The sequence below is a fragment of the Habropoda laboriosa genome, unplaced genomic scaffold, assembly GCF_001263275.1.
Source record: "Habropoda laboriosa isolate 0110345459 unplaced genomic scaffold, ASM126327v1 scaffold15, whole genome shotgun sequence".
NCBI classification, from domain to species: domain Eukaryota; kingdom Metazoa; phylum Arthropoda; class Insecta; order Hymenoptera; family Apidae; genus Habropoda; species Habropoda laboriosa.
The window spans coordinates 3,101,736-3,125,384 of record NW_017100141.1 but is presented as its reverse complement, the minus strand read 5'-3'; positions in this window follow the sequence as shown (position 1 = coordinate 3,125,384).

Here is a 23,649-nt window from a genome sequence, read left to right as displayed (position 1 = left end):
ATTGAATTTCCAAAGAATTCTTCTTTATCTACACAATTCGATGAATAAAATTCACATATTTTTCTCGCGGAGGAAACGATTCAGAGGGAGAGACTCGGCGGTTCGATAGAAATAGAAGGGAATAGAGTGAAATAGAATATGCAATAGTATGCAAAGGTGGTCGTTAATTATTTAAGGTTAACTCCGGCGTCGAGTTGAATTCGCTTAGCAGCGGCGCTAATTTCAATTGTAATAAGGTTATCCGGCGCGGTGTAGAACAGCGTAATTCGAAGGGGATGGTTGGGACGCGCGCCGAGTAAATTTGGACGAGCACGTGCGTCCGCGCAGATGTTGCCGAATGACGACATGTATAAACTTGGAATTTAGAGTATGATGGAAACAGTCTGCAATCGGTAGACGGTATCAAGAGCTTGCAGAGTTGCCTCTCTGGTCTGTGATCGTGGGACCACCAGATATCCACCGTGTTACCGCGGTAACAACTGGCAAATTGATCGATATGAATCGTTTCGCTGTGTGGACAGTGACTCCTGCTAATATTCGGACACTTTAGAGCGGTATAACTTTTTTCACATTGGACCTAACTACTTGAGTGTTGTTCTTTTTTGGAAGATAGAAGGATTGGTATATTGGACGATGTGCGCGGACAATTTGGAACTGTGAGTTTGCAAAAGAAAAATTGAAGTCGTTAGGTCGAATTTTGGAAAAGGTATATCGTGCTAAAGAGTGTGTGAGTATTAGTGGGAGTTAGTGTGTGTACTCTGTGTAGTTTAGTTTACGTTTGTTTGGATGTACAGTATTCCAGAACACCGATTTTTCTTAATAACGAGTGTTAAGCACTCAGGTACTAATTTCCGCGTACTTGGAATATTGCACTAGGTGCCGTCTGAAGACTGAATGTATTGCGTTGAGAGTTTGACTGAATCTTTAAGATTCCTGATGTAACTGCTGGTCTGTGTACTAACACTCTGGTCTTAAGCTAAGTCGGCCTTCTTATCCAGTCGTCCCTTCTCCAATTCTTCTAAAATTTGAAGAAGGGACGCGAAGGGAGGTTCTTAAAATTACTAAGTGACCAACCCCGTGTCACCCGCTTCCATTGCGCCCGGAGCGCGTCACGTCCTTGGATAGGAGGGAAACCCGGCCAGGTCAACTCTGACTCTCCGACTCGTTCGGAAGGTCAGGTACCGAGAGGCCTCGGTAATTGCATCGGTTTCGAAGACCCTTTGGGGGTGACTTTACGATACCTTGCCTTACTGACTGAACAATAGCCTATTCTTTAATATTTGAGAAATTCTAGGTGCCGCATGTTGGCTGCAGACCGGTCTGCTAAATTAAAAATAACGGTTTGCTGAACTAGAAATCACGTACCATAAAATCGTCCCCTTGTTGTCCTAACAACGAGCGATTAAATGGGGAATTTCATATCTGGACGAATTTTCTTTCCTGAGATTTTTCACTCTCGCGAGAGTTCAGTGTGAGAGTTCACGTATCAGTGGGAGGTGGGAGTTGATTCCGTAAATTATGTATTTCTTTGCAATGCTGCAGTTTTCTCTGTTAAAATATTCTAAATTCTTCGTATTCCAAAACATCGATGTTTCACCGTAAAGAGTGATTAAGTCGGGAATTTCATATCTCGTCGAATTTTCACTCTCGCGAGAGTTCTCTCGAGAGTACGAAAGCTTCGTGTTTGCAAAGCAACTCTCCGACAGTTGAGAGATACTCTCAGAAGTAATGTCCACTCGCGAGAAGTACTCTCGAGAGCAACTCGCGATAGTTTCACTCTCGAAAGGACGTCTAAATAGCTTCACATTTGCCTCGATGTAAATACGACGACTCTGCCTCGCGGTTATTCTATTTTCCGGGAATAAATACCGCGAGCCTCACGCAATGTTGTCGTACCAGGCCTATATCCCCCCCGAAATTTCTTATCAAGCTAGCTGCGCAGGAATAGCGAGCGGAAATCGGGCAGGACGATATGTCCTCAGTCGGTGTTTACTAGTCTGCCGAACCAGTGCCTCGACGAGCGACGCTTATTCAGTGCTATCGTAGTCTCGTAGGAAATTCAGTGCTCCCTCGAACAGCGTAGTTTCGATTACACGCGGATTTCGAATCGATTAACGTAATTAGCGCAGCTTCACAATTTTCCTTATCATGGCGAGTAAGGTAGGCGCGAAAGAGCGATCGCGAATTCTTGCGTGTGAACTAATTCCTCGCGAATTGCGGCTGCGTACGAGAAACAGTGGCAGTGAATTCAAGTGCACAACGAACAGCCGAACTTGGGAGAAGAATGAAACGTCCAGTGCGTCTCTGCGAGCTGCATAGCTACAGTTTCGCGGTATTTATACGCGTGAATAGGGTAATTAGATAGTATGTATGCGTACATACGTACACGGTCGAATGATCGAGTTAATCGAAGATAGAAGAGGACCTGCGCATCGCTAATTAGTTTAATTGTTTTTATAATTTCGTTTTATTATATTCTAAGTTACTTAGGGTTCTACAGTTACGAAGCTACAATAAACCAGTTGTTTACAGTTCTTCCCCCGAGTCTTAGACATACTCTATCCTTCTCTGGGTAAACATTGTTTACTTTTTTTTGTTATTATTTCAACCACGATATGTGGGCATTGAAATTGTTTCTGTTCACATGCAGTGTATGTCTGTATTTCGTATCTCTAAGGCACCTCTGATTTAGATCCAGAAATATATATGAAATTTTCATTTGAAAAATTTTTTAAAATTTAGTACAGCCTTTAACTGAAATACGTAATAATCTTTAGTAGCAAAGTATTAGAATCCCTGCAAACTTGTACCACAAATCACAGTATACGGGCATTGAAAATATCCAGGTGGTTTTGTAGATATCAAGTTTAGTGTAAGTTGAATTTTACGAATTTTCAATTAATCCGTGCAAAAATTCTGTTTTATGCTTTCCCAATTCTTCGAACATTTTATTCCGAGGGAAAAATTTCAGTTTCTCCTGTAAATCGTGTATTTTACTTCCAGTTAAATTCTGTTATATCTGATTTTTCTCACGTGTAATCGCGTTTCTTTGTATTAGAGGTCGTATCACTTGAACCATTTTATGGGCATTCTTTTTAAACCGGTGTTTGAGTTAGCTTGTGGAATTTATTCTCGTGAAGCGGAAACGAAAGGAACTACTGGCCAGCTTCTATTTGGTTAAATTTAATCTACTTAATATAAGAGGCCTGGCTTTTCCTGTGTTTGTGGTACTCTTTTAACTTGCGATCCGTGTATGGCATTAGCTTCGTTTGTTTGCCGCTTTTGCTGCCTTAGAGGGATCATCTGCTCAAACGATGTTTTTCTATGATGTATTTTAAAAGATTATTAATCGAGAGAAATACAGAGACAGAGACTTAATCTTAATCGATAGGTAAATCTCCACTCGAGGGCAAAATTTGCGATTTATTTCAAAATATTATTATTTTCCTTATGGTCCAATTGGAGAGAAAGACAGATCAATAAATTTCCACGCGGGGAATATTTAAAAAAAATCATTATTTCCCAAATAGTCGAAATGAAGAGAAAGACAGAGACACAGGGGCCTAATTTCCCTCGATCCATAAATTTCCGGACGTAGCATATTTCAAAAAATCATAATTCCCCAAATGGTCCAATTGGAGAGAAAGACAGATCGATAAATTTCCACGCGGGGAATATTTAAAAAAAATCATTATTTCCCAAATAGTCGAAATGAAGAGAAAGACAGAGACACAGGGGCCTAAGTTCCTTCGATCGATAAATTTCCGGACGCAGCATATTTCAAAAAATCATAATTCCCCAAATGGTCCATTTCGAAACAAAGGCAGATCGATAAATTTCCACGCGGGGAATATCTGAAAAAATCATTATTCCCTAAATGGTCCAAATCAAGAGAAAGACAGAGACACAGAGGCCTAATTTCCCTCGATCGATAAATTTCCGGACGCAGCATATTTCAAAAAATCATAATTCCCCAAATGGTCCAATTGGAGAGAAAGACAGATCGATAAATTTCCACGCGGGGAATATTTAAAAAAAATCATTATTTCCCAAATAGTCGAAATGAAGAGAAAGACAGACACAGGGACCTAATTTCCCTCGATCGATAAATTTCCGGACGCAGCATATTTCAAAAAATCATAATTCCCCAAATGGTCCAATTGGAGAGAAAGACAGATCGATAAATTTCCACGCGGGTAATATCTGAAAAAATCGTTCCCCAAATGGTCCAAACCTCTCTCTCGAAACACAGCGACTTAATCTGAATCGATCGATAAATTGCCACGCGGGGAGGGATGTGAAGTGTATCTTCCGGTAATCTGGGGACCTGATTTTTCGTATCTACGATCGTTGCTCGTTTCGTATCTGCGTATATCTCTGCGGGTGGGCGTTGCAAAGTAAAGGCAGATCTGGTTGGAAAGGTCATAGATAGCCGGGGCCAAAAGGGGTGGTGTAGGTGGCGCAGAGATAAAAAGGGGATTAAGATGCGGATTCCCACCGGTCCCCTCTGGTCCTCATCCTCCTCTTCTACTCCCCCGTTCTTCCGTGTAATTGTAAACTTGTAGCTCGACGTCGCGTCGTAAATTTCGCGGCTGCCGGGGCTTACTTTTAAAATTTACCATTCACGTGTACCGTTCCCTGGCAGCCTCTATTGTCCCTTCCTCTCTCTCACTCTCCTCTCGAACCCCCAAGAAAAGTCGAAAAAGTCCAAGAGAGCTGAGGCTGAGGAATAGAGGAGGGGTAATTCTATCGCCGTGGCGGCCAACCGCTTGATGCATTGATAAGGAAAGTTGCTGAAGGCCTTCTTTGTCTCGAGCCCCGGGGCTTTTTGTCGCTGGTTCGCGCGCTTCGAGAGCCCGCTTCACAGAGAGAGAGAGAGAGAGAGAACTTTCGACCTGCGAGTTTAACGAATATTTCGTTACCTACCCCTCCACCTTTTTAAGTCTTTTATGTTATTAGCTGTACGAGTGCACACGTGTGTGTGCGCTGTGGCGAAGTTAATGGTGAGTTTTATTTGGGGTTGATTTTCTGGCCCTTGGAGGACTTTGAGTGTTTCCTGGTTATAGTGTGTGCGATGGTAGTGTGAAATACTTTGGTTTTTATTTGGGTGATAAGAAATTTGTCGAAGGTTTCTTAAATTGCACAGCTTGCAGTTTATAGTGATTTGAAATTTGTAAGTGTACCGATGTGTACTGAGCAGTAGATACGGTTTCTTGTGCTGCAGAGAATTGGCGGGAGTGTCCAACTCCTCTTGAGTAACGTGAACGAGTTTCTTCGTGTGCTTAATGATCGTAGCTGAATAGATAAAGGTTCGTTCTGATGGTGGAATTTCTTTCGAGTTACTAGAGTGCTAATTTTATTCGAAGGATATTCTACGTGGTTCCGAGAGAAACTTAATTATTAGTAAACAATTAACGAAGCCTCAGGTGCAATTTCCTTCACTCAGGAATCACTCCTTCAATTTAGTATAATAAAATATACACCATGAATATTTTTCCATCGTCGAATTTCAATTCTCCCTCACAATCTTATTATTTTTCATATCACAGTTGTTCGACTCCACATAAACAGAAAAAAGTCACTTCTAAAAGTCAATCTATGCTATCCTTCCCATAATTTCCAAAATTGGACGAATTTCCCCGGAAAGCAGACCTCGCCCGCAAACAATGAAACAGCGGCATCAAACCGTAACAGCAATTCTCGAGCCTCGAATTAATTCCACCCCTTGCGGTGTGGATGTACGAGTCCCAAGTGGGCATTTCGTGCATGTAGATCACCCCAACCTACCTTGTAGAGGGAAAGAAATGAGAGTCGATCGAAATTGAAAGACATAAAACGAGCCATTCTCTCCACAGGGTAGGAAATCTAATTTTTCCCCCGAACTGTCGCGTGGAAAAACAACATTACCCTCCCCTCTGTAGGAGGAAACATAATTCTTCGACAACTTTCTCTCCGGTTCATCCGGCGTGAAACCAATTCAACGATACCAGTCACTTTCCCCTTTTCTTCGTCGGAGGAAAGTCTAAGAGACGTTACGTTCCGTTCGCGCAGAAAACGAGATTCGCGCGTTGGAGCAGTCGATGGCGGGCGGCATAATTTTCGCGAAGCTCTCGCGTCCCCTCGAGGCGGACCTTGAGAAAAATGTTCTTTCTTTAATGACGTGTCACCGGCGCGAACTTAGGGCTCTGCTTTCTATTAAAACTTACTCCTGGAATTGTTTTCCCGACGGCAGATCCTACGGAATCTTTCCTTTTCACCGCTGAAATTGCTCCACTCGCTTCTCCGGCGACTGTTTAGGATCGTTGATGAACGGAGAAGTAAGTCTTGATGGTATCAAGGGTTTTTATTTCTCGGGAGGAAGCAATTTTAATGGAAGCTATTGAACATTCTCTCGAGACGATTTAACGTTTTAAATTTCACCAGAATGTCGAGTATTTTTTAAAGAAAGTTCAGTCCTCTCTAATATTGTTGCGACCTGATGAGGACGCACTTAGTCACGTTTGGCCGCCAGACCGAGGTGCCGACGTTCGGAGGACCGCAATATACCCCCCGTGGACTCACCAGCGCGACACTCGAACAATAGGTCCCAAAAACACTCGGGACCATAAAACATTCGTTACCAAAAGGTCACAGTTTTCGTCGACCAATAGCCGAACACACCACGTTTTCCACCTCCATAACACAACCACCAATCAGAACCAGCCTAATGCCTATATATACATCTACACACCTTTTCTTTTTTTGTTACGCGGGGAAAATCTTCCAAAGACACCCCCCGGGGGGAGGGAGGCGGGTAGTGTGGGATTCTTACCCACTAAAACCACCGCGGTGGTCCTCGTCGGGCGCTCTCGGGAGAGCCGCGGGAACTTTGTATGACGTCCGCAGCTCTCCCCGCTACCTCTACACACCTGAAAACCGACAGTCACAGTAAAACGAGTGCACGAGACACATCGTCAAAAAAAAGAATAACCGAATTTCAACTAAACATCTACATCAACGAACCGAAAGAAAAACATCTAACCCAGCAACCAAGTTTCAATACCCTCGAACCAGCGAGAACTATCATCAACCTGCACCAGAACTCCTGATCATAAGACTTGATCAAAGTCCACAAAAAGAATAACCGAATTTCAACTAAACATCTACATCAACGAACCGAAAGAAAAACATCTAACCAGCAACCAAGTTTCAATACCCTCGAACCAGCGAGAATTATCATCAACCTGCGCCAGAACTCCTGATCATAAGACTTGATCAAAGTCCAGGACGCAACAAATATAGAGGGTGCCATTTTACAATTTTTCTGCGCTTTTTCTGTCAAAATTGTTAATCAAACGTAAATCTTCACATTTTTCCACGCGATTATCTCCGAAATTATTCGAGAACATTTGTTCCAAATTGAATTTAATCTGTTTCACCTTGAAAAACTTTCCATTTAAATGGAACCAAATTTTGCTCGTCTCATGCCCCTTTTGAAACACGATAAACCTCGTACGAAACATTTTTTCGAGTAATCATTCAATTTGCTAGATAATCGCGTGGAAGAATTATAATAGAAATTGTCCTTTCCCCCGGAAATTAGGCTGTTAGTGATAACAGCCTTTTAGTATAATAACAGTGGCAGATGAACCTGTAGAAATATTTTCACAGCTCGATTATAGCGTTTTACGCCGGAGGGTAGCTTCGCTACTCTGTACTACTTGGCAAACTTGGCTGTTTGTCGATATCGAGGCGATGAGTATCGATCATAGCGAGGCGCGGCCCTAAATGAAACAACGGAAGCGATAGCGACGATCTTGTTGAGCCAAACTTGCAAACACATACACACATTTTGCTAATTAATCGGAGACGGATCGCGTGCGTTCTGATGGATGTAAATATTTAGGGAGGGACGGAGAGGGGCTTGTGATCGTGTTCTACGCGTTAACGTTGGAATTGGATGAAAACGTGTAACGGTACCGCGTGAATTGTTGCTAACAATAATTAGTCTGTTTATTATTGCCCCCGGTGTAGGTAAATGATGGGATGCAATTGAAATCCCGCGAACAATAACAGACAAATGCTATTTATTCTACAATAACTGCTGCTTATTAGGTAACGTCCCCATTCTTCGTTTATGGTTACTGCGCGAACGTGTCGCTTGAATTAACGATGTTCTGCTGTTAATGTTTAGCTACCATTTTTTCTTTGCGAACAAATTTTGTAATTGAAGGGAAACTTTGATGTTTTAGCAATTAGTCTACGTTCCATGGAAAATTGTCTCCGAATTATTAATTTTTTTCGCTGCGAATGCTTAGGTATTTTTTTTTTTTGGTGAACAGTTTTTGAAACTAACTGGGTGGTTTAGTGATCGGCCTATTTTCCATGGAAAATTGTCACATGAATTGATCATCTTTTTGCTGCGAATGCTTAGGTTTTTTTTTTAGTGAACAGATTTTGAAATTAACAAAGTATCTTAGCGGTTAGTCTATTTTCCATGGAAAATTATCCCCGAATTGATCATTCTTTTGCTGCGAATGCTTAGGTATTTTTTTTCGGTGAACAAATTTTGAAATTGAGGTGAAACGTTGAAATTAACTGGGTGTTTTAGTCGTTACTCTATTTTTCATGGAAAATTGCCTCTAAATTAATAATTTTTTCGCTGCGAATGCTTAGGTACTCTTTTCTTAGCGGACAAATGTTGAAATTAAATCCAAAGTTTGAAATTAAGAGAGTATTTGCGATTCCATTGAGTACAAAGAAAATTCGAAATTTTCTAAGGATTTTCATCTATAAAATTTGTAGTAGTTGTAAAATAATGGTAGATTAATTTAAACGTGACAACTGATATAAAAAGTCTCCGAAATTTCGTCTGAAACGATTTTCCAACCCTTTCCTTAAGTTCACCCAGAACTTCTCCCTTTACATTGACCAATCTCCAAACCCACGAAAAACTACCCCCAGTGGCATCCAAATTTCATTTTCACCTCCTTTCTCAATTTCCCCAACGAACTCTCGCTCGATCTCCCTCCAAAGTTCGCCAAAGCAAGCGAACTGAAAAAATGAAACAAATGGAAAATCTTCCACTCGAGCTACCCCTACGATCCACCCCCCGTTCTCCCGCGGCGTCCATAGAAAAAACAGAGCAGTATCCCACGTGCAGAGGGGGTAGAAAATATTCTCCGGAAGGAGAGCGTAAATATAAGAATGAAGACACCCTGGAAAGTGGCAAAAGAGACGATCCACGGCAACCTAACTCCCTGTGCAGCCCGCCCGATAAACATCCCTCCTTTTTCCTAAAGTAACCAACAGAGAGCAAACCTCCACACGTAGGTATATATCTACGGGCGAAAGGAGAAGAGAAAAGTCCAAGGGAAAGAAACTACCTTTGCGAAGGAAACTCCCTGTTCCTCGCACACTTTACCAGCGGGAGCAAAGGGTGGCAGGGATAGAGGCGATGACTAACCTGAGACACGTCGAATTTCCGCTTGGAGGCGACGACACACCGGAAACCGGCGCGAGTACAGCTTTCGAGGGGAAAGATTCTGGGCTGGTTGTGCTGAGGTGTAATAATACAAAGTTTATTGTGTTACGAATTGCAATATCTTTTTGGGAGAAATGGACGTTGAGGAGGGATAGAGGAATTTGGGATTGGAAATTTGTAGGTTAAGTTATGGTGGGATGATACGATTTTGTTGTGCTGTAGATGGTAATGTTTAGGGAGAGAAGGTTTTCGGGAAATGGGGGAGAAATTGGTGATGAAAATTGTGAGATTGGGGAAAGATGGGGAAGCGGAATTTGCAATTATAAATTTATAGAGCTAGAGTCTTATACAGAAGATTGTAGGTTAGGTTGGGTTACGGTGGGATGATACAATATAAAATAGGGAAAATAGAAAGTGTCGGCGATTACAAATTAGTAATGAAAATGAGATTGAAAGGATGAGAAAGAGGAATTTGGAGTTGTAAATTTAGAGAGCGAGAGCCTCCCGACACAAAAGATCTAGGCTACCTTAATTTACGTTGTAATATGTTGGGGTTTTACTGAACTACACGCTTACATTATTAAAGTATAAGAATAACCACTGAGGGTTGAACCACACACGTGGTGGAGGTCCCATGCCTAGAATAACAACCCCAGGACGCGCTACCCGCGTCGCTTTCGCGCATGCGCAGAGCAACTCTTCATAATAGCAAAGTATTTAAGGAAAAACTATGACTTCTCATCACTCATACTTAAAAAACAAGAAACGGCGAAAAAAACAGCTATCTTCCTCAGAAATTTGAATTAAATTCTAAAAAACATCCTCCTGAAGAAAATTTGACAACGAGTGCTTCCGATCTTTCGCTTATCTCAAGCCTTGCATTACACGCGGATTCTTGAGAGAGCGAATTCTGTCACGTTCTCATTTTCCCGATTGCCCGGGGAGATTATAAAAATGAAGTTTGGTCGGGTTGTGAAGGACGCGGCCGAGCCGCGAAATTGCATCGTGCCGGTGAAAACGAGGAGGGGTAGGGAGACGCGCGATTCCGAGGGATTTATCGTTTTCGATTATGCGCCGCGCCCCGGGAGCAGGAATTGAAACGGCGGTTAATTAAACGGTTCGGAATTAAGCCACGGATCCTGCCGGATACTTGCTCCGGAGAGGACGCGCCTCTTTTGTTCTTGTCGCTCGATGGATTTCGCCGGGCGTTTGGCGAGAGTGCATTAAACGGCTGACGAGGGTGTAAATCATGCTAGCGGTTATGAGTACCAGAGGTGTTTTTTTCCTTTTTTTTTTTTTTGTAGCACCAGCGGCGTGGTTTACTTGATAATGGGATAAGTTTATTGGGAGTAAAAGATACGCGCGTTGATAGGGTGGAAATTTACCTTGCTTCTAATTTTAGTAGCTGTTAAGTAGTGCGAGGTGAAAGTATAGTACGTAGCAGAAATAACAAATTTTTTGATTTATCGATACTGACACTTTTTTTTTTTTGAATTTTAAATATTTTCAATTTTGGACAATTTTGGAATTTTTGTCTCTGTTAGCTTTAAACTTAGAGTTTGGGAACTTTTGTTACACACTGTAGAATTTGTGGTAATTTCTCACCTCGTTGATGGCAATTTTTCAATTTTAAACATTTTTAATATTTGACAATTTTTCAATTTTTGTCTCTGATATTTTTAAACTTAGAGTTTGGGAATTTTTGTTACACGTTGCAGAATTTGTGGTAATTTCTCACCTCGTTGATGGCAATTTTTCAATTTTAAACATTTTTAATATTTGACAATTTTTCAATTTTTGTCTCTGATATTTTTAAACTTAGAGTTTGGGAATTTTTGTTACACGTTGCAGAATTTGTGGTAATTTCTCACCTCGTTGATGGCAATTTTTGAATTTTAAACATTTTTAATATTTGACAATTTTTCAATTTTTGTCTCTGATATTTTTAAACTTAGAGTTTGGGAACTTTTGTTACACACTGTAGAATTTGTCAACTCGTTGAAATTTATGTGTAATTTTTTATGAATCAATTCTGCGGGACTGTAATTTTTTATTAATATTTTGTTGGATTATCTTTCCTTAAATAACAGGAAGTTCTATTTCTTTTTTAAATTATATCTCTCTAGGGTGTATTTTAAAATTGAGAGAAATTGGAGGTAGTTTATCTTATCTTTGTTTTTACAAATACAAATGTATAAATGGATAAATAATTACGTTGTAAATACTCGTGATGCGACAGATGAAAAAGAATTTACGCGAGAATAAAGAGAAATTTATAAAAGGTGGAAACTGAAACTGTAACTTGAAGAATGCTGTCTTCACTCTTTAAACAACTTCTCTCCGGAAATTCCATTAAGAAAGTTCTTTATGGAGCAGTATGTAAACAGATCTGCAGATTTTTTTTTCGGGAAGAAAGCAACAAAATCCGCGCATCAGAAAGTATATGCCGCGCTGTACACGGGAGGGAAACTTCTGAAACGCGTTTTGCATTCAAGGAAAGTACGAGAACGACCGACATCCAAGGATTCCTTATCTTCTTACAAGTTTTCGAACTGTCCGGTTCCGATGCAAAACGAGGCTTTTTTGCATCGGAAAGCTTGTAACAAAATCAAGGACATGTCTTAACTTTAATTTTCTTATCTGTGCGCTCGAGAAGCATCGTTAAGTAAATCGAAGAAATGGAGGAATTGTCGAATCGAAGAATTGAAGATTTTAATTTTCCGACCATTTTCAAATTTTGACGATGCGAGACCTAAATAATTTAGAATTTGCCAAATTTTATTTGACTATCTAGTGAAAATTTTTGGCGTTAAATGAACTGTGGAGATAGGGAGATTATCAATTCAAAGCTACGAATGAAATTTTAATTTTTCCACTATTTTCAAATTTCAGTAATGTCAGATCAAAGTAATTTAGAATTTGGCAAATTTTATTTCTAAGAATTTCATTTCGTAACTTGGTAAAAATTTTCTGGCGGTGAATAAACTACGGAGATAGGGAAACTATCAATTCAAAGCTAGAGGAGGAAAAAGGATCCAGGAAAAATTCGAAATTCAAGTAACGTCACCTCCAAATAACTTAGAACCCACCAAAGAATTCCGTTTCATTATCCAATAAATTATGCAATCCAAAACCGTGACCACACTCGCCCTTCCCAGCGAACGGGTTAATCTTCTTAACCTCGTTTCCACGTTTTTCCCATCTGAGGAACCTTCTCGACCAAGGAACAGAAGAAAGCACACGTAGAGAGGAAAGGGCAGAAGAAACAACAGAGGGAAGTCGGAAGAATAGAAAAGTGCGTTTGAACCGTACGTGAAAATAAAAGCCCCGAGGAAACTTGTTTTAAGAACATTGAATGCTCAGACTCGTTCAGTTGGCGCGATCTCCGAGTTAAAGTAAAGGAGGATAGAGCGAAGTTGGCGAGGGAAAAGTTGCCGTCAGGCTAGACGTTAGGGGAAAGTTTGGCGCGAAGGTCGAGAGAGTATTTTTCGAGAATCGGCCTGACGGCGGGCCGCAATTTGTACAGTTGATGGTACGTCAGCGTTCGAAGACGGAAACGGAGGCGTTCCAATGGGGGAGAAACTACGCGATTCGTTAACCAAATGATTTCGCAGACCATTCCCTCTCCTCCTCTCACCTACCGATGGCCTCGGGGACCAACCGACCAACTCCCGAACAACTTTAACTTCTGTTCTCGTCCGCCTGCATTATTGCAAGCCTCGTTAACGCTTATCGCGCTCTCCACTATGGCCCTCCAACTTGCCCTGAATTAGAAAATTGACGAAGCAATTGTTGTCGTGACTCACGCTGTTTGCAGCCTCGGACCCTTTGATTACGTTACAGCGAATTAACGGCGCGTGAAAAATACGGGTCGTTAGAGCCGGTTTTCGCTGTTCCCTGGGGTTTTTTGAGGGGGAACTGAGTGATTCGGGGCGTGGAGCAGTCTTGATTGCGATGTTTAGGTATTTGGAAGGTAAACGGGTATTTTGTTTCAGGAGCGAAGCTGTGTAGGAAAGTGATAGGGGGATAGGTGGAAAAGGAAAGGTTAGGGCGTTTCGTCCTGGGCCTCCTAGTGGACTCGTCAGTAAGGCTTTCTAGGAGGGACTGGAAGGACTCTGGTCGGAAGGTGTATATGTACAAATAGCGAGAACCTGTGGCAGGAGGGTCGCTACAGGAGAAAAAATAATTAATTTCGGAATTTTGTAATTTCGTAAACTTTCTTTTTTAGTTAAAAAAAAAACTGAAACATTTGTATCGATACGTTTGTGCTATTGTAGAATTGTCAGTTTTCGAGATTTCGATGTAATATTCAAAGGGAGTGTTCAGAGAAGATCGATTTTTCGATCATTTTCAAGGACGAAGAGACCTAAGGGTTTATTCAGCCTTCTTGGTTCACTCGGTCTCGAGATATTTACCTCACCCTTTTCGAGGACCTTGGAAAAGAAGCCGAAGCTTGGGAATGTTCTTCCACCCCGGTTGAAAAAGAAACTACCGCATACCATAACTCCGCATTCTTCTCGGGTAGTGTAGCAGGAAGGGCGTTTAGGTTCGAAGACAAAATTCTCGGGCGAATAACTCGCTGTTCGCTGAATAAAATACCAATTCCACCCCTGTCCGGGAGAATACGGGGTAATTTTTGTTAAACGAGTCGCTTTCCAGCGAGCCTGTTTACCGAAAACTTTCAAGACCAAGCGGAACAAGTAGTGGTAATAGAAGGAGAAGAAGAAGGAAGAAGAGGGTCGGAGGTTGGTGAATCCGGTCTGAAGAAAACTTGTCATATCTTAGCCAGCATAAATTCCATCCCTCGTCTCCTCCCGCCTCTCTGACACGATAAATGTTACGAAACAAGCAATTTCGTCGTTTCAACCTAGACGAAAGTTCGCCTCCGGGCCCTCGTCTGATTCGCATTCGTCGAGAAACCGCGAAATTTGCAAGTAAATGAACGTAGGAGAGCCGAAACGTCCGTCTTCCACAGGATTCAGGCTCTTTCTCCACGCGCGAGAGTTTGAACGAAGTAACGAGGACCGAATTTACGCCACCCTTCCCGTTCTCTCTCTCTCTCTCTCTCTCTCGCGAGGACAGAAAGCTAGGAGAGAAAGAGGCGAGAGGCTCGACTGCCACGGCATTAATTAATCGTCCGAACTTTTAACGGAATCGTACTTCACCCTCCGCCTCGCTGTGCCTCTTTCCGTCTCTCTTTTGCTCCATTGTTCTCTCCTTCTCTTTTTTTCTGTTCCCCTTTTGCTCCATTGCTCTTTCTTTATCTTTTTTAATTCTCTCTCTCCTTCTCTGTCTCTCCATTGGTGACTCTTTCTTTCCCTTCTCATTTTCTCTCTGTAATTCTCTTTTCCGTTTTGCCTCGTTCTCTCTCTAATTTTCTCTTTCCCCTTCTCTCTTTCTCTTGCTGTCTCTCCTTCGCTCCGTTGCCTTCTCTCCCTTCCTCTTTTCCCCTCTTTCTCTGTCTCTCCCATTTCTCGCTGTACGCGTCTGTCTTTCAACTTCGTTCAGTTCGGCTCACTTTTTCTTTCGATTGTCCTTCTTCTTTTTTCGTCGACTATTTTATTTTGCCCCATTTTTACCCTGTGTTTGTCTTCTGCCGCGCTCGACTTTGCGACATCCTCGCGTTGCGAAGATTTATGCGGCTATCCGGCACGGGCCATCGGGGTTCTGGAGTTTCCGACAGGGGTGTGGGATATAGAGCAGTTAATTAGACGTGGATTTCTGGAATTTTTCGAGGGTTTCTTGTGTTTAAATGGAATTTAAGCGCACTGGAGGAAATCCTTAGAATCTCCCCTCCGAGAATTAAACAATTTTTCTCTTGAATAAATTGAGAGAGAAGCCTGTACTCCAGGTGTTTGATATGGATTAGCTAATTAGAGGTTGATATTTGTAATTTTTCTCCACTGTTACTTTAAATTCCTATCTTGCGTGCAGCTTGACCCGCTATGGGCCGAATATGTTTCTTGACTGTAAAAGAATTTATGTAACGTAAAATTAGCAAATATCGACCTATAAATACAGAATAACAGTGAATTCAGCAGTTTCGACAATTTTATCATAACGAATACATATTGTAACTTTGAAGTAACAACGGTTATCAAGAAAGTTACTGGTTAATAAGGAGACCATTGTACAACAAGACGTTTATGCCATTTTGTGGAAGAAAGTTCAATTATTTAATAAAATATCCATGTATTAATATGTGACTTGAAAGTTACACGGGCCCATAGAGGGTTGAAGAACCAAATAAGGAACACCTATACGAAAATTGTAAAACTTCCTTCAAACAGCCCCCAGCTAAATATAAAAAAGTATAAGCAACACATTAGTGACGAGAAACAAGGCGCTAAATAATCTCTTTTTTTGTCAAAAATTTACTTTTCAAACTATACACACGGTGATAATTTTCTATCACCGAAATACCCCGCGACACAAGTTCACCTCTCGTTAACGTGTCGATTTAATTCGAAAAAAAGAAACTTTAATCCCTCTCATAATTATCTCTCTGTTCGTTTCAAAGGACGTTCCATTCCCCTTGCAATTCCTGCTACGCCTCCGTTCGCCTCCCTTGTCTCCCAAGCTGGTCTTTGGGAACATCGGCCAAACTATTCGTCATTCAGCGCCGCGAACGTTTCGAAAACATAAATTTCCCCTGACGAGGGACAACTTTAGAACTCCTCTCGCAGTCAGTCAGGCTCGCGGCAGCCACTGGGATTCTTTGGTCTGGAAAGTCAAGTAGCGACAGATTAACCGGTCAGTTGGGAGAGACCGGACCACGCAACTTGGAATTCATTCTCTGTTGCCCCGTCCTCGTAATTAGCCGCTAGAATCGAGTTGTTCCAAACTTCCTTCTGCTTCCAATTTTTCCTTTAATTTCCTCCGTTTTCTCTCAGCGTTCACTCGGTCGTCTCGTACAAATTTCTACTTGCCATTTCGCAACTGTACACTTTATGAGAGTTTTGAGACTTTCACGGTCCGGATCGATACGAATTATTTGAGGCTTCCGGGTGTAAGCCGTGTCCAAAAGAACTACATTCCGACGTTTCGCCAGCATTGCAACTAGCTTCGCCAGAGTCTGGAGACGTACTGATAATAGTGTGCGTCTGGGTGTTCACTCTTTTAAGTGCCTGTGTTCATTTTCTGGATCAGTGATTTGACCAATCAGTGTTTAATCGATCGATCAAATTCTTTTGGACACAGCTTACACCTGGAAGCCTCAAATAATTCCACTCATATACATACACTTTATATTTTTGTACTTAGTGGTCTTTAAGATGTTACCACACATGTGGATTCTCTCAGATTATTTGGCAATTTTATTTATTAAATCATTGTGTTTTCAAAATAAATTTAATAGAATTATTTCACTTGTACAATATTTTTTTCTTTATTTTTATTTTTTGTGGAAACGATGTCACTGTTAACCCTAGAGCGGTCTTCGTTTTGACTGTACACTGAAGACTTTTGGGTGAAAAAGGACCTAAGGCCTTATGTGAAACAATTTTTGTTTCCAACGCGACATATGAACCTGGATAATAAACGTTTGAAATAATGTTAAGGAACGTAAACTTGATTACAGCAAAAATTACCCAAAATATAAAAAGGCGGTGGGTCAAAAAAGACCCGAAGACCTCTCTAGGGTTAATTGAAGCTACTCAAACGTGAAGTTTCTATAGTGAAATAAAAATTGATCTGTGAGACGAGTAGTTTGTAATTAAGGGTTGAAAGAATATTCTCGAGAAATATAATATATTGTCGAACAAACTCTGTGCATCGTTGGAAGAGAAAATTTGAAACGTGATATATTTCTTTCGGTAAAATTCCCATTTCTAACATTTGCAACGGTACCAGATCGAGCTTTTGATTTCGATGAAACGAGATTTTCAGGTTAAATATTTCATCCTGCTCCCTTACTTTACCTTGCTAATTTTTCCCCCACCGGTAAATGTAGGTGTTTAGTTTCACTGATATTCCATCTCCCGTTCCACTCTCTGCAAATTGCTTCGCTGGATTTTTCTGTGTAACTTGCTTGCACGAGTCTCGCCAACTTGACTATCCTTAACTATATCTTTCAACCTTTAGAGTTACCGATCCACCGACTAATTTATTCCCTACATACAGAAGAAATTTGTGAAATCTTCACCGTTGAGGATTTTCGTAATAACAGATTGCTTCGACGTAAGAATTTTTTCCCTCAGATATTGCACAGTGGTAAATTGTGAATTACAAATGGCAGCAGATCGCTTTTTAATACATTAAACTTTGTGTAGGGGACCAAATTTTTCACGGTTGTTTCAAGCTTTGATATTTTAATTTGGGTAGATTTTTATTTTGCTAATTTCTGAACATTGCGTGAATTTTTATTTTGCAGATTTTCGAACATTGCGTGAATTTTTATTTTGCAGATTTTGGAACGTTGCGGAAATTTTCGAATATTGCGTGAATTTTTATTTTGCAAATTTTACGCAATTTTACAACACTTTCACAAGAATATAAAAAACTGAAAATAAGAAAAATATAGAAATGGGTATCCAGTTGCCTACACAAGAGTTAATATCATCGCCCGGTAACAACCAGCAACGAAGACGGCGACAAAAATTTCCATTCCGCGAGAGGAAGTGAGAGGGACGACTTTCTATCCTCGTCGTTGATCAAATAATCGCGAAGCGATAGAAGCTTCTAGAAGAAACTAGCTTGTGATCCGCGGTAGACTCGCGATTTTACGCGGGAGACTCGCGGTTTTACGCGGGAGACTCGCGGTTTCGCGCGGGAAAACACTTGGCGACGCGTCTTGTTGATAAACCGCGCTTCATTAGCAGCGCTCAACTATAAATACCACGGTCGCGGACGCAGCCAAGCAGTCTTGCTGTACCCTGCTGGGAGAGAGGTCGCCCTTGGGAGTGGGAGAGTACGAAGGCCAGCTTTCGGACGTCCTTACAGCACAGGAGAGTACGGGGACTGAGACCTGGGTCAGTCTCTGGAGGAGAGAACGCCTGGACTATCCGCCGGTCGCCTCTTAGAGAGGAGAGTACAGGGAGGTCACCCGGACGCCTGAAGAAGCTCGGAGAGGATTGCTTAGTACTTCTGTTGGTATGGAGAGAACGGCTGCACTATCCGCCGGTCGCCTACCAGGAGAAGTGCGGGTGGACTCTCCGATCATACGCGTATCACTTGGATATTGTGGTAGGAGAGTACGAGAGCTATACCTGGGTCGCTCCTGGAATGGAAAGAACGGCTGGACTATCCGCCTTCCAGAGAGTAGAGTACAGGAGGATCACCGGACGCCTTCCCACGGTAAGTGTTATAAATCGTTTTATCCGTTTCGCTAATATTGTAACGGGAGAAGAGTACGGCTGCCCGGACGCCCGAAAGCAACAGCAACAGCAACAGCTCGAACACTGCATTGATTTGTTCGAAATTATTCTGTACGAAACGTTTAACATGTATCGACGAAAGGTAAATAAACTTTTGTGTGTTTTTCCCAGATACCAAAGAATATCCTTGCATTCCAAAATCCTACTACAACGCTGGAATATTGAAACAAAGGCAAATTCCACGATTCCATCCAAAATTCGGTAAACTCCTACGAAAAAGTGTTAACACTCCATAGTCTTCTTCCCGCGCCCCTTAGAATTGCGCAAACAGAGGCGAACATTGGACCAAAACTTGTTCGAACCGACTGTTCAAATTAAAATCCGAAAATAGACGAACGCAGGTGAATAATTTGAACGAACCCTTTCGACCGCGAAAACGCAGTCTACCAACGGTGTATCCGCGGCACACGCGCGAATTCCCCGGCTAATAACGAGAACGTCGCGACAGTTTTCACCAGAGCGGAAGTGTCGCGACTTTGTCGCTCGGTCATTACGATGATAATTAATGTAATTAAGCTCGGCCGTGGCAACAGAGGAGGGCAAAAGGTATACAATGATTACGGCTGACTGTTCCGAGATTAAACGGTGAGGAGCGAGGAGGAACGAGGTTAAAGGGTAGTCTTCGTCGAGGATGAACGAAGAAGAAAAGGAGCGAGAAAGGGGGGTGTGGGGAATATCTCGTTGTTCTTTAAATAGAATCTTCTAGGGAAAAGACTTAGGCTGGTAATTAAAACGGCAATTAACGTGACTACGCGTTATCGAAGACTGTGAATTATCGCCAGAAGCGGGAAAATAGCCTTAATAAATCGCTCTATTTCCAAGGAAGAAATTTTCAATTGTACCTGTCCAAGGGAACGAATGCTAGGGAGTGATACAAAGGAAGTGTATTTTTCATTTCCACCTAGTCTCTCTCTTTCTCTCTCTCCGTGTCTGCGTGAGAGAAGAGAACGCCAGGGATTCGCGCGATTTGAATGACAATTAACGCGGTTTTACTTGAACCGGTGAGAAGGAATACGCCTACGCGTCGGGATTATGCAAATCTAGGAGTATAAAGGAGCCGTATTCTCTGCTGGGTAAACGGTGTACCGGGTGACGAGATATTTGAGTCACGAACGAGGGTGGATTGGCTTTCTTTTTTCCCTTCGATTCCGGGGAAATTGAAGATGTGTCGCGATTGGTCTCGATTTTAGCAAGTGTACTTGCCTCTTTTCTTAATTTTTATTCAAATGTGTTGTTATATGTTTTGGAGGACGATTTTTAGTAATAACGAGAGCTTTGTTGCGGTTCACTTTAGAGTGTTTAATAATCGTAGAAAAGGGTGCAGGCGATAGTGTTGCTACGAATCGCAATAGGCTGGTCGCGAAACGTTAATCGTAAACGTAAGGAATCTACCAGGGATAGGGGACTCAGGTAGCGCACGGTAGATCGATAGTTAACGCACAACAAAGAAATGTCCGAGCTTACTTGCAGGAGAATTGTGTGTCGTGTCAAATTACTTTATTACACCAAAAATTCGACGACTCTCACACCTAGACGCCACATGCTCTAAGCAATGAAACAGACCTTCGACATCACCAATTTCAGTCAAGCAATGTAACAAATGTAAGAACCAGACACACCCCAAACGCACCGAAAAAACCAATCAGCGCACACTTCCATCACCTACGACAGCTTCACACCACCAATCACAACGCACGCGTAGTTTATAAAATAGCGAACACCACACGAGCGCTCTGTTCACGTTCATTCGCAAATATATAGTTTTAACAGTTAATAATCTATCTTCCGAGCACTACCCGAGTCCCCTATCCCGAGTAGATTCCTTAAATGGTCCGACTCAAAAAGAGGGACAATTGTCGGTTTCGCAACAACCATATCGCGATTCGTAACAATTTCAGAAAAGTTCCGCTAACGCTCTATTTCACTTGATGAAAAGTAGAATCTAGTTCCAATGTTGACGTAAAACCGGGGGGGATGTAAAGACGTGGATCAGTTGGATGCATTATTCAGATTTTAGCCGACGGAAGGGTATCTGCATCTTCGCACGCATTTGTCGTTTGCGAGAGAAAAGTATCGCGTGACGTGAGAGCGAAATCCCTCCGCTTGGGTTCCTTCTTCTTCGTCCTGATGCTCGTCGCCAGTGCGAGAAACGTCGGAAAGGACATTAATTTCCGGTCTCTCGTTCACGTCGAGGACTTCCTTTTTATGACCATCTTTATGTCGCTCCGACTGAATGAGCTCGAAATTACGTGAGCTCCTTCTATCGCCAGGTGCATGCGAAATGAGCCGCTTCTCTCTCTCTCTCTCTCTCCTTTTCTTCTTCTTCTGCTCGTCCCTCAACTGCCAGCAGACTCTAGCAAGATATCATTGTGGTATAATTATTTATCGTCGAGGGCTGATATTAGCGCTTTCTTCCGGAATTCATCGCACGAACGTGAAGATTTTAGACGCGGTCCTCGATTCCCTTCGATTTTTCTTCATTTATGGCTGAAGTGTGCGATGAAATTGATAAAGGTGTATCGCTGAGGTTTTTACACGCTTGAGAAATTAAGAGATTTAGATTTTTACAGAAATTTCTGCGTACTTCAAAAGTTAAGTAATTTACCGAAATTATAAACGAGACGTTAAGAGATTGAATTTTCGACCGGAAAATGGAGGTCGGTGATTCAGGAATGCGATGGAATTTATATTCGTAATTTTATTCAAATAGTATTATTTACTCCGTGATATCGATCAAATTCGTTATTCAAATTAGATAATTCGATATGTAAATGTATAATACATGTCTCTGTAGCCGTGCAATTTGAGTGCTTCGCGGGCGAATGCAGTTGTAACGAAAGGGTTGAAATTTACCTGCGAATGTTATTTATATTAGCATAGAGATATGGTTCAATTTTTACAAGTATATATTGGTTCCTGAAAATTGGCTATTCTTCTCAATTTCTTACAATGTGTCGCGACCTGATTAGGACGCAACGAAGCCTCGGTCTGGCGGATTATGGCAATAAACGACTTTTAGGCACATTTGGCCGCCAGTTCGGCCCCCGTGGACGTACCGGTGCCATAGACGAATTGTTGGATTATTATTAATAATAATGCGTCAGCCAGTAAGCAAACATGAATTGTGTTACACATATGAGAAACACTGCTAGTGAAAGAAACGTAATAGACTGATGTATTCTTGGTCTCTTTCCTTAAGTGCGCAACAGAATTTCAGTCGTGCCCTTACGGTTTTTCGTTTCTTTTCACTTTGACTACGAAATTCGAAGAGAAAAGACGTCCCTCCGCGCCATACAAATAAAAACACATTTAAGAAAATATACAGTGAACGTTAATTATTAAACCCATTATCCAATACGAATCATAGAAAATTTGGAAACATAAACCTTTTGTTTACAACAAATTCGATCCCCCACAAAATCGCATCTTTCGTCGACCAATAGCAGAACACACCACATTTTCCACCTCCATAACACAACAACCAATCAGAACCGACCTAATGCCTACATATACACCTGCCCACCTGAAAACCGAGAATCTTTGTAAGACCAGTGCGCGCGACACACAGCCACGCAGCGAACAACCTCTACTCTGGGCAATCAAATAAAGAACGTGTAACCAACCAACGAGAACAACCATCAATCCGTGTTCAGAACTCCTGATCGTCAGATTTGATCAAGTTCCACGACGCGACACAACGATAGTGTAATTTTACACGCATTTGCTCGCAATTATTCCACGTAACGTCCAACACGTCCATCTCTTCTCCGAATGAAAGAGATTCTAGCCACGAAAATTCGTAGATTTTTTAAATTTGACAATTCCTTACAACGATACCTGTAACTTCACACGCAATTGCTCGCAATTATTCCACGTAACGTGTAACACGTCCATCACTGTTCCAAACGAAACAAATTCCAGTCACGAGAATTCCTTGATTACAATTTATTATCAGAGTGACCAAAACTCGGTCCACCAGAAATTCGTGTACGTTTCGGTGGTTTTCATTAAACCGCGACTGTGTGTGCTCCTTCTGGCTGGTGAAGCTCATTTGGAGCGGAACAATTATTTCAATTATCGCGTATCATAGTTGAGCGTTGGAATTTTTTCTATCTTTCGCATACGCTGCTTTCTGTTTATACTAAATTTCCAAACGAAACGATGAATTAACCGCGAGGAGAGAGAAGTTTGAACATTTTCATGCCGCGCACCTCTACAATTTCCAAGCTGTGCTAACTCGGTTTGCGGAAACATCGCCATTGTTTCACCTCTAATAGCTATCGAGCGGATAGTACAGAGCCATCAACTTACCTGTCGAGCCTAATCCAACGATTCACTCTCGGTTTAATCGGATATTCCACCTCCGTACTCTCTCTCTCTCTCTCTCTCTCTCTCTCCTATTATTATCGTCTTCTCCACAAAGTTTGTCATGTTTTTCGTTCTATTCAATTTTTTTTGTCCACTTTTCTCTCACCGTTTGTCGCTTTATTCTAACTTGTTTAACTCGTTCGCTGTTCGCTGAATCGCTCACGTGATTCGGGACAGTTTAAATTCGTCCACGTATGCACAGGTATTTTTGTTTCTTTTTTTTTTTTTTTTTTGGCGTAGATAGGAATCTGTGGTTGAATTTTTGTGAGAATAATTCGATCAACGGCGTTTCATGAAAATGAAACACTTTAGTTTTATGAAAATTAAGTTAAGTTAATCGTTAAGAAAAAGGAGGAACTCTCATTTTTAAAATATTTCAAAGGTCAGTTGAATTAGTTGAAAATTAAACACTTTAGATTCATTTCGAAAAGTTTCAAACGACAT